The 12,215-nt window shown below is 31.7% G+C and overlaps 1 protein-coding gene across 2 annotated transcripts in view; it reads left to right on the top strand.

Annotated features, from left to right (window-relative positions):
- MGAT4C (MGAT4 family member C) overlaps positions 1 to 12,215 on the top strand; it is a 740,042-nt gene that overhangs the window by 340,114 nt on the left and 387,713 nt on the right. The gene's annotated exons all lie outside the window — the stretch shown is intronic.

Genomic DNA, 12,215 nt, shown 5'->3' with positions numbered 1-12,215 from the left:
ACATTGGTATAGAAGATTAAGTAACTGGCTGTGATGGACCACATATTTAGAGCTGTCAAGAGGCAGGTGCCATACATTGCCTTTATTTTTCTTTTACCTACATCTCTGACACTTTTTTTTCTAAGTATCTACCTTGTTTGGTTTATGAACTCAAATAGACACGTATGTACAACAGGAAGATTCTCACTTTGAATTTCCCTTTATCAAGAGTGTAAAGAATGATGCTAATAATTTTCAATACAATAGGAATGCATATTTTAACACATCACAATTTGTATTTCCCTCGTTCTCACATTCTCTTCTACTGTGAGGCACTTGCAGAGTTATTGAACTTGTATTTACATTAAAATATAATTTAATTATAACATATCCCCTGCACACACACACACAAATGCACACACTTATGCATATATGATTGCATATGTCAACATACATATATTCAACAGAGACAGATATACTAGTTAATAGTTAAATTCTTGGTTATTACATTATAGAAAATTATATTTGTGTTGGTAGAATTAAAACAAATACAGTTGCCATATGTTTTCTTAAATTTCCCAAAGACAGTTTTTTATTTAAGTAGAATATTTATAGACTAACGTAATATTAACATTCTGGCTTAAACACTTTTATTTCAGGTTAAGTGGTAGTAATAATAATAATACTTTAAAGCTTTCAGAGGAGTTCATATTTAATATTATTTTATTAAATTTCACCCAGGCTATTTAGTACAGAAAAACATATAAAATTTTGACGCTCATAGAAAACATTTTTGCAGTCTTAAAACATTCATTAACTAGTGCAATGAAGTTATGAATAATTTGCATTCAAATAAGCAGTACAGCAAAGAGAGGATGCAAAAGAAAGCTCATAAAACACAGCTGATTTTCTAATTCTTCTTGTAGCTATTCCCAGAGAGCCCATTTTATTCTGATGTTTGTGCAGCTTACTTTCGGCCCAATGTCCACCTTTCTACTTACACTGCACAGCAAGATGAATGGGAGATAGCGCTCAGCATTTGACATTGGTGGGAAAGATTAGCAGGAGCATTGACTTTGACAAATCAGATATATTAAGCCTTTGCTGGAGGGTTCCACTGCAGAATAGTTGGTTTGTTATTGTAACCAGAACACTTTAAAATTTTTTTCCGAAACGTGAAAAACAAAACACCCACAAATAGTGTATTGAAATTGGACCTAATTGCCTGCATATATTTTACTTTGCAGGATCCTTGTTGAGTTTTGTGACTCTAGTCAAAGTACTGACCCATATCATTTTATAAAGATAAAATACAGATTTTATGTTTCATTTCAAAATGGGAGTTACCATGGGCATAAAAATTGATTTTAAAATACTACCTTTCGACACAGAAGTTGCTTGTTGGTCAGAAGATTTAGGCTCCATTGCGCCCTTACGACCAGAGTATTGGCATGCTTGTATTTTTACATGCTATCACAATTTTTAAGATTGTCAAAAGTTGAAAAATGATATTTTTCCAAATGCATGACTCTTTCAGAGATATCGATGTTCTTTTAGTTGATCTGTGAGTAAGTTTTGAAAAGAAATTGGTTTCTCTTAAATTCTATTTTTAATGGTTAAGGCAGCTTACTAGGGTTTCACAGTTCTGAGGTTATGAGCAGATAGGAGTTTATACTTCAGTTAACTGTGTTTAAGCCAGCATGGAGTGGGAGAAAGGAGGGAGAGAGATGGTGTGGAAGCAGATTTTGAGCAGAAGAGTGTTTGGTAGGTAGAATATTTACTACCAAAAATCTCCACTTATCATAGGGTCCTTGACTGTTGTACTTGTGTCATTTTGTATCATCCATCTCTGAAAGAAAACCAAATTCTAAACCTTGACCTAAGAAAAATTATATTTTGTACAAAGACTTTAGTAGATTAGTGTTTTCATTATGCTAATCTTGTCTATATGCTAAATTCATTGACTCATGAATGGCTTACTGATTAATGCTCATGACTTCTGCCCATGCTTCATATTTATGTATTTTGTATTTCCTTGCCCCTATATCAGAGTACATGTAACATTAGGAATGTTGTATGGGATTGATGTTTTTCTCTTTAAATTTTAGATTTGAGCCTAATGTCCTTTAAAGAGAATGAGGCTTCTTGACAAACTGTGAAATACGAGTTTTTGTAATAAGTCTTGGTTGAATTCAACATTTAAAGCCTAATAACAGATTTGATAACTGTATTAAGGGTCCTGTTTCTGGAAATCTAAAGGTTATAGTCACTGTTTCATGAAGGACAATAGTAATATTAAACATAGATATATCCTAAACACTTTTTAGTATAATTGAGCATCTGATCATTAATAGTATTACATAAAAATGCTTTCTCTTACTTCTTCCATATGGAGACATTCAAAATAAAAGGTCAAAAAGACCCATGTTTAAGATATTTTATCAAAAGGAGCTGTTCACATTTTAACCCAAATTACATTTTGTTTGGTTCTTTCACTATGGAAAAAAAAAAACCTAATAAATACATTTGATTGAAATACACTATCTTGTAGGTGAAATATTTTTTAAATATTTGTTTTACTATTCTCTACTATAAACCTTTTTGAAATACCCATAATAACTTCCAAAACTGGAGAAAGGTTTAAAAATTGTTTTGAGGAGAAAAACAGATTTCTCTAGGAACTTATTTCAGCAGAATATTTTACCTCAACATTTCACCAATATTATTTTAAAAAGTCATATATGGCTGCTTAACAAAACCCAATCAATTCTTTTCAGTTTTCTTCCTTTCCCAAGTTATATTTGCAATCTTTTTGATATTTTTTTCTTTTTTATCTTACCTAAAACATTACTGGTTTTTTTACTTTGTTTCTTCTTACTAGCTCTTCTTTCAATAATCAGTTGCAATTGAGCTCAGTTATCTCTAGTATTATTAAAACATTAACTCATACATTAACTCATTCATTTTTCCAAAAAATGAATAATTATTCATTGAATATATCATATTAAATATTCACGCAATCCATAAACCATTCCTGCATAACCCAGACTTATGTCTATATGTATGACTCATAAATTATATGCCATGTCTATTCACTTTACTCCAACTATGGAAATGAAAAAATTAAGACTGTAGATGTTTGTAATCAAAAGCCCTTGAAATGTCTTTGGCTATTTTAATTTTAAAAAAAGACAAGAAAGTTATTGCAATGGATTTATATTTTTTGAGTACATCATTGTGAAATTTACTCAAACAATAGAGTGATTAATAATAAAATTTTGGAAATGTGAATAGAGTCCATCACTGTCTCCACTATTTCTTAGTTGTATAATCTTGGGCAAAATTGTTAAGCATAATTTTTTTCATATTTGTAAAATCAGCATAATAATTGCAGGTATTTCATAGTTTTGTTTGCTTATTTTTGTTTGTGAGAAATAAATAGGAAAGTCCCTGTAAAGTGTATGATATAGTAAGTATTCCTTAAAGTTGAGGTTTTAACTATCATCATCATTGTCATCTTTATTAGTGATACAATAATAAACTATATATCTTTCTTTCTCCATACACTAAACTTATTCCAAAGTGGCAATAAAATTCTCAATCGCAAATACTGCCTGTAAATATCCCATGCAAATAATATGTATGTACAAATAATTAAAAGTTTTTCAGAATCAAATGTGTACTAGTCAGAAAGTATGTATAGGTGCTCACATCCAAAGTTAGAGTGAATTTTCAATTGCAATATATTTTTAAATTTAATTTAATAGTGTATGTGAAAGCAGGTAAATAGAATTATTAGCTATATGGTCCTTAGTGGGATAGAAAATGGAAATAAATCATCTTCATCAATAGATTTTGCAATATTTAATTATATAATATGCATACATTTATATTTTCCTTTATTTTACAGAATATACTTTAGCCTAAATAACTCATTAAAAAGTAAGGCTCTTTATTTTTTACATTTTTTCTTCTGCTTTTTTAAAAATTAAATTTATTGGGGTGACATTATTCAATAAGATTAAATAGGTTTCAAATGTGCATTTCTATGATTTATCATCTGTATATTGCATTGTAAGCCTATGACCTAAAGAGAAATTTTCTATCGTCACCATAGGTTAGACTCCTTTTCCTTTTACCCTCTACTACCCGACCATGCTTCTTTCCTCTAGTAACCATCATACTGTTGCCTGTGTGAGTTTTTGTTTGCTTTCTTATGTCTGAGTAATACAATATATATTATATCTTTATTCAGTCATCTATTGAAGGACACTTCAGTTGTTTCCATGTCTTGGTCACTGTAAATAATGATGCAATAAATATGGAGCTACATATCTCTTGGCAAATCAATATTTTCAAAATTTTGGGGTAGATACCCAGAATAGGGATTGCTGGATCATATGGAGACTCTATTTTTAATTTTTTGAGGATACTCCATACTATTTTCCATAGTGCCTGAACCAGTTTACATTCCCACCAGCAGTGAATGAGTGTTCCTTTTTCTCCATCTCTCCAACACTTGTTATTTCGTGTTTTATTGATAATAGCCATTCTAGCAGGTGTAAGGTGTCATCTTAGTGTTGTTTTGATTTGCATTTCCATTGTAGTTGTGAAGTTGCACATCTTAGAAATTTTCAAGTATTCATAATCTTTCCATTGTTTAAACTTCAGTTAAAGCAAACAAAATGATTGAGTTCTCTTCTGCAATTCAGATTTGCTGATGCAGTATGTAATTTTCTTCTGTTAAGTATGAAGAATAAGCAAGTCATTCGCTGTCCAGGTGTCACCTTGCTTGTCACCCATTCCTTTCTCTTCCCAACATTTTCTGATCATTTACAAGTCCGTTAGAGCTTCCGGGATCCCAGTGCAAAGTAAAGAAAGGAGATTTTTCTAGCATCAACTATTGAAAGTCAAGATTTATCTTGCCATAGATTATGGTTATATATTCTTATGTGATGAAGTACAAGTTAGGACTCAATCACACTATTGGTTAAATTTGCTTTGCAGGAAGAAGGGACATTTAGTCTATAAAATAAACAATCATTTATATCATGGATTGCAGCATCTTCAAGTAGTTACTTCTTTTGCTGATGAAATTAGAAAAAAAAAGTCAGTTTGAGAAAAGTGGCTTGAATTAATAAGTAGTTTTCCCCATTTGGTTTAAATTAACAAGTACAACTGTAGCAAGACATTTAATCTCCTATAAAGCAATCAACTATTAAGGTGAATAGTTAGAAAAATGAGAAAAGACACAATTATTAAGATTATAGATCTTCAACAGAAACTAAGTTTATGTTGGCTCACCAAAAAGTAACTAATAATTGTTTTAAAACATCTACAGTTAAGAACATCTTGTTATAGCTCTAAAAAAATTGATTTTTCTGACAACTCATATATTGTCTAAATCAATGAAATGTAGCTAATGTGTGCCCAGCATTTTATAAAGGAGGCTCTTGGGTTTAAAATTTTTCTTATGAGAATAGAATTAACTTGCTACATTTTGCTGAACAAGTATAATATTGTAAACACTATATTCATGAGGGGAATAATGAAAAAACAAGAAACTATTTTTCTGTACAGTATATTGATTGATGCATATGATTTCATTGCCTGAGAATTTGTTTAACACTAGTTAAAGTACATTCTTAAAATCTTCAGGTATATTTCCCACCATAATCAATTTAGTTCAAGTTCTTTAAATTAATTTAGAAACATGGAAAATGTCAAATTATTCATTCTACATTTTTCTATCTCTCTTCTCAATATTTTATTCAAATTGTTTCTAGCATACTTTTAAAGACCACCAAACAACAAACAAACAAACAAACAAAAACCTCTGAGCTTACTTGAGCATATTCTTTGAAAAGTTTCTTCCTTGAAATGCGTTTTTGGTCTAGAAAGTCAGAACCTACTATTAACTATATATTATAGGCAAGCGATTCTGATTAGTAACAAGTTACTAAACAACCTCTCTCTGTCTCTCTCTTCCTCTCTCTCTCCCTCTCTTCCTCCCTTTCCCTGTTCCTCCTCCATACCTCCCTTCCTCATGTTTATACCTGCAAAGCTGAAGGTGGCAGAAGAAAACTATATGCCCTGGCTGGCTGGTTTCTTGGTCAGTTCATAAGCACTAGTTTAGGTGAGTCCCGGGGTGCAACATCACAATTCTACTGCATTTCCCTTGAACAGTTATCTTCGTGAATCTTTTATAACACCTCTGCTATACTCACACTTCCCCTGTCTCCTCATTTTTAGCTGCCTTTTCTCTTTCTATTTCACTGATATAAATTCTTAGAAGATAATTTTCACATCACCTAAAACTACCATCCATATCTCTGGAGCAATAGATCTCATTTTTTTTTTCACAAACTTAGAACATAATTCCACTAATTTGTCACTTATAAACATACATTTCTGCCTATGTATACTCTTCTGTGTATCAAATTTTTTGTGTTCAATTTGGGCGTCTTATCTTCAGGCTCAACATTGCATTTCATTAACTTTTCTCTGAACAATCTTCTTTGCCTCTTATTACTCCCTTTTTTACTTAATGTTTTAACCACAACCTAAAAGACTGAAGTCATCCTTTGCTCTTTACTCTTCCTCAACAATGCCTCCCACATAATTTTAGTTCTATTTATGAAATGTCTATGGTTAATTCACAATCTCTCTATTCTCAATACAAGTAATTTTTAAAATATTCAAACTTATCTTACAGTTGTTTAAATAGCTCCATGGCTAATGTTCTTGCCTCTATTCTAGATCTTGCACATCATTATAGATAGTTATCAATCTAAAGACAAATAAAAAAGGCAAATTTTGTGATAATGCCAATGCATTTTAAATTCATTTACTAACAGGATGTAATCTGAAGTAAAGTATCTTAAATGTAAGTAACAGCTCTGCCATTCTACAATTTTGCTTAAAATTTAAAAATTATGTGTCCCAGTTTCCTTGTCAATAAATTAGTAATAGTAATAGCAACTTTTTAAAAAGGATTGTTTTAATGATAAAATAATATGATGCATATAAAGATCTTAAGTGCCCACCCAGAATACAATATGATTCTGTAAATTCTAATTTGCAGTATCATTATTATCTTTGGATAATAATGACTTTGGATTCTTTAGGTACTTCTATCATGCCATGTGATAGCTATTGTTGTAGCTGCTATAATTATTATTTCTAGTACCTAGCGTAATGCTTAGAACATAGTATTTTTCAGATAAAATTTGGTTTGCTCAATAAATAAACTTATAGTTACTTTTCATTAATATTTACATTAGTTGATTTCCAAACATAAAGTAACGTGATGGAATGAGTACTGTAGGATTTAGAGTTCATTACAAAGCAGTAATGAAGTGGAACCCTTTGCTTTCTAAACCCACTTGCTTCCTTAGATGTTTACTGTATCTGTTCATCAGCGTAGTCTTGCATTCCCTACTATACCACTACAACCTAACCAGCAAACACAATGTGGTCATCAAAGGAAAACACATCAAAATGGAAATGTCTGAAATATTTTTCTGGTCCTTGCAAATGTCCCTGAATAACTGAATCTAGATAACCACAAAGCATTCTGGGGAAAATTCAAATAAACTAGATTCTATTTAGAAGACAGAAAAATGATCAAGGGAATAGGTGGACATTTTATTCTAAAAAGATGGCAATTAAAGTTCTGTCTTTCCTTTTGAATAACAAAATAAATAGTGAGATCAATGTAATTGTTTATTCAAAGAGGTAAAAAAAAGGAAAAATAATTTAGTAAGCTTGATTTCTTGAAAGACAAATATTATAGAATATATTTTTGATATGTCTCTGCTTACCAAAAATTTTTATAATTCAACCTCCAATAATAGCCTATATAGCCTATGTGAATTTGAAAGAAGCAATGATAGACCAATTATGAAAGCAAAAATATATATACACATAAATAAAATAAGTAAAAAAATTAAATCCCAATATACAAGAAGATGTGTATATAACTACTGTGTGATTCTATGTAGTTTATTCCAGTGATATGACTATGAACAATTTTTTCCAGTTAGCTTTTGCTTAAAATCTCCTCAAACAATGGTATAAATCCCTTAAAAACACTCAATCCATTCCATAACATAAATGGCTTTACTCATATATATTGTGAGTAACTGAAAGTCTATGATAGGTCATATTTCTATTAAAGATTTACACCAAGAAGCATACATTTTACAAAAGAGAATTTCATGTTGATGTCACACATGTGTGCTTTCAAATACATTTTATGGTGACACCATTTTTTAAAACATCAGAGCTTTGGTCATTCCTTCAAATGTGGGTGTGTTCTGATACCATCAAATTACTGGAAATATTTTTAATCTCTCTTGGGAGGTTGCCTGGCAACAACATTAGAGTAAGTTGCTTTGCATGGTGCAATACATGCCATGTTTATATAGCTATTTATCTTTATTATAACTAAGTAATTTAAGTTGTCAACTCTCTTGTGACTATTGGATATCTGTTAACTATATATTTAATGCTTGACTAGACTGTGCTTGCACAAAGAAAAAAAAGCAGCTATAAATTTCTGTGTTGGATTTAAACCTTATGGCACACATAAGGCTACAATATGTCTTCATTTTATTGGCAAAACATTGTCTTTCTACCAAGTGTGTACTAAATGGACCTTACAGAGTAGTGAGGGGTATGATTTATTTGCAAATTTATACAAGATAAACAGTTTTATGGCACTGAATCAAATTGCACCCAAGGGGATTGTTGAACCAAATGGCAAACTGATTAAACTTTTAAAAAAATGTAATATCCAACTCTAGTTACTTACAGTTTAAAATGACATTAATTCTACTGAACCACAATAGAATATATATTTTTAAGCAAATAAAAACTTCACTCAAACTTTTTTCTCCTCCTTACAAATATTGAACTCTGCATACTCAATATTCTCTCTCTCTTTAGAATAAAAAAAGAGGTCAAATGTGATACAATTATTTCCTCTTTATCCTTTTTGTTACATCCTAACCTCATGTATGATCTTAAATGGCATCTTTCATTACAAATTTGGTATCAAAAATTATAATACTGAGAAAAGATGCTCTATTATATACCCTACGAAAATATTTTAATAAATATATTGATTTCTACCATATATTTTAAAGCACAAACTAAAGTTGTTATTCATCTATAAGTAACATTTTTAGAGACAATAAAATTATTAGAAAATATAAGAATAATCTAGTTCAGGGGTCCTCAAACTACAGCCCACAGGCCACATGTGGCCTGCTGAAAACATTTATCCGGCCCTCCGAAAACATTTATCCGGCCCTCCGGGTGTTTTTGCGGCTGCTGCCTGTTGCTTAGCAACCGACTAATATTTTTTTAAACTATAGTCCGGCCCTCCAACGGTCTGAGGGACAGTGAACTGGCCCTCTGTTTAAAAAGTTTGAGGACCCCTGATCTAGTTAGTAAACTTGAAGTCCTGCTTTTAACAATGCTATGGGAGCAGTTGTTTGCAAATATCTTCTCTTGTTCAGTTAGTTGTTTTTGTTGATGGTTTCTTTTACTGTGCTGAAACTTTTTAGTTTGATATATTTCCATTAACTTGTACGATTTTTTTCTTTTCTTTTTGCTTTTACTTTGCTTGCCTTTGGGTTCAAGTTGATAAGAACTTCTCTGGTGCCAAGCCACTATGGAAAAACGGTACAGAGGTTCTTCAAAATATTAAGGATAGATCTACCATATTACTTAGCAAAACCTCTTCAGGGTACCTACCCAAAATATATGAAAATGTTCATTCATAAAGATATATGTGCCCCTCTGAGATTTCTTTTTAACTTCTGACTACTAATCTGTTCTCATTTCTATAATTTTATCATTTCAATAATTTTATATAAATTAAATAATATCAAATTATTTTTTTAACTTGGCTTTTTTTTCCATTCAGCGTTTAACTCTTTGGAGATTCAGTGAGACTGTTTCATGTATCAATAATTCATTCCTTGCCGAAACCGGTTTGGCTCAGTGGATAGAGCGTCGACCTGCGGACTGAAAGGTCCCAGGTTCAATTCTGGTCAAGGGCATGTACCTGGGTTGCAGGCACATCCCCAGTAGGAGATGTGCAGGGGGCAGCTGATCAATGTTTCTCTCTCATCGATGTTTCTAACTATATCTCTCCCTTCCTCTCTGTAAAAAATCAATAAAATATATTTTAAAAAAATAATTCATTCCTTAAAAAATCTTCTTATCGTGTATTCTTTTTTTAAAAAAAATTATTTATTGTTTAAAGTATTACATATGTCTCCCTTTTTCCCCCTTGACCTCTCCCCGGTCGTTCCCACCCACCGCAGCACATGCCTTCACCCCACAACTGTCTGTGTCCATGGGTTATGCTTATATGCATGCATACAAGACCTTTGGTAGATCTCTCACTCCCTGCCCCTCCCCACCCCAGCTTCTGTCTGAGGTTGGATGGTCTGTTCAATGCTTCTATGTCTCTGGATCTATTTTAATTCATCAGTTTATGTTGTTCATAATTTTTGAGGAAACGCCATACTGTTCTCCACAGTGGCTGCACCAGTCTGCATTCCCACCAGCAGTGCATGAGGGTCCCTTTTTCTCTGCATCCTCGCCAGCACTTGTCGTTTGCTGACTTGTTGATGCTAGCCATTCTGACAGGTGTGAGGTGGTACCTCATTGTCGTTTTGATTTGCATCTCAGATGATTAGTGACTTTGAGCATGTTCTCATATGTTTCTTGGCCTTCCATATGTCCTCTTTCTAAAAGTGTTTATTTAGGTCCTTTGCCCATTTTTTTTATTGGATTGTTTGTCTTCCTTTTGTTAAGTTGTATGAGTTTCCTATAAATTTTGGAGATTAAGCCTTTATTGGATATAACATTGGCAAATATGTTCTCCCATGCAGTGGGCCTCTTGTTGTTTTGTTAATGGTTTATGGAAAATACTTTATGTACCCTACAGATAAGAGAGAACTGAGCTGAATTGTTAATCTTAGGTTATACATTTCGAAACTATACTCAAGAAAAACTTTTTCAGTAAATTTGTGTGTTTTCATACCTAGATAACCAAAGTTATTGTTTGTTTCTTTGTTTTCTTTTGTAGCACTGAGCTCTTGTATTTTGAAAGTGCAGTGGACTTTTGGATTTACAATCCAGTGCACAGTGACTATACTATCAGACTGAGTTTTTCTTTTTCTCTTGAGATGTACAACAAACTTTTAAAGTGGGTGCTTTCACAACAGACCCATCTGCTTTGTGCATGTGCTTGTTGGTAATGATGTATTATATCACTTGTGGAGTGTGCTAACAATATGAGTCACAGTTTCACAAAAATATTTAAATTAGTCTTGTAAGTATACAGTTAACAAAGATGCTATAAAATATTATGTAGGAATATAGTATAATCATAATTTTACATTTTCTAAGTTGAGCACTCTTATTTAGTAGTGTAATTTTCTCTCTATTAATTTTCTTAGCCCATATTTAAATATAGTTATTAGTATGTTTGCTATTTTCTTCTCTCTATTAAATTTCTTAGCCCACATTTAAGTATATTTATTAGTATTTTTGCTATTTTTCCTATAGATTATTTCCTCTAGATAATAAGTAGTATTAAAGAGCAATATTCTAGATTTTATGAAGAACCAATAAAGTAACATAAGGAGTAAAATATAAAATTAATAAAAAAGTAAAATGTATAGCTTTATATTCAACTTATAGACCTAAAAATTGGATGCATACTAGACTCATTCTGTATATATTTTAGAATTCAGATGCCTAGGTCCCATTTCAAGAATTCTAACTTATTTTTCTGGAGTGAAGCATTTGTTATCTATCTTTACTTTTAAAAGCAATCCAGGTGATTCTTATATACTGTAAATTAAGAACCTTTGACCAAAAATCTATTTATTTATATAAATGAATGCTTGGAAATTAACAAGTTCCACACATCTTAAAAGACTGCTTTCCCAGCACACCAGTTGCATTTGACCACTAGCAGGAAATTAACTCTATTGGCAATTATCTGGCTGCCCATACATCATCTGGAAACTTATATTTCTACCAGAAGAATTCATGTTTCAGGCATCTTCTCTTTATAAAGAAAGTAAGGTGTGTGTTCAAGAAGGGGAGTGGAGTAGAATGCAAAAGAGCAGGTGATGGTAGATGGGCACAGAGAGACAAAGATAAAGTGGATGTGATACATATTTTACTTTATATACAGGCAGTCCTCG

Source organism: Myotis yumanensis, unplaced genomic scaffold (assembly GCF_028538775.1).
Source record: "Myotis yumanensis isolate MYYU_CA2020_CCGP unplaced genomic scaffold, mMyoYum1.0.hap1 SCAF_3, whole genome shotgun sequence".
Lineage (NCBI taxonomy): Eukaryota > Metazoa > Chordata > Mammalia > Chiroptera > Vespertilionidae > Myotis > Myotis yumanensis.
The sequence above is the reverse complement of the archived record's forward strand: the minus strand, read 5'-3'. Positions and strand labels throughout refer to the sequence as shown.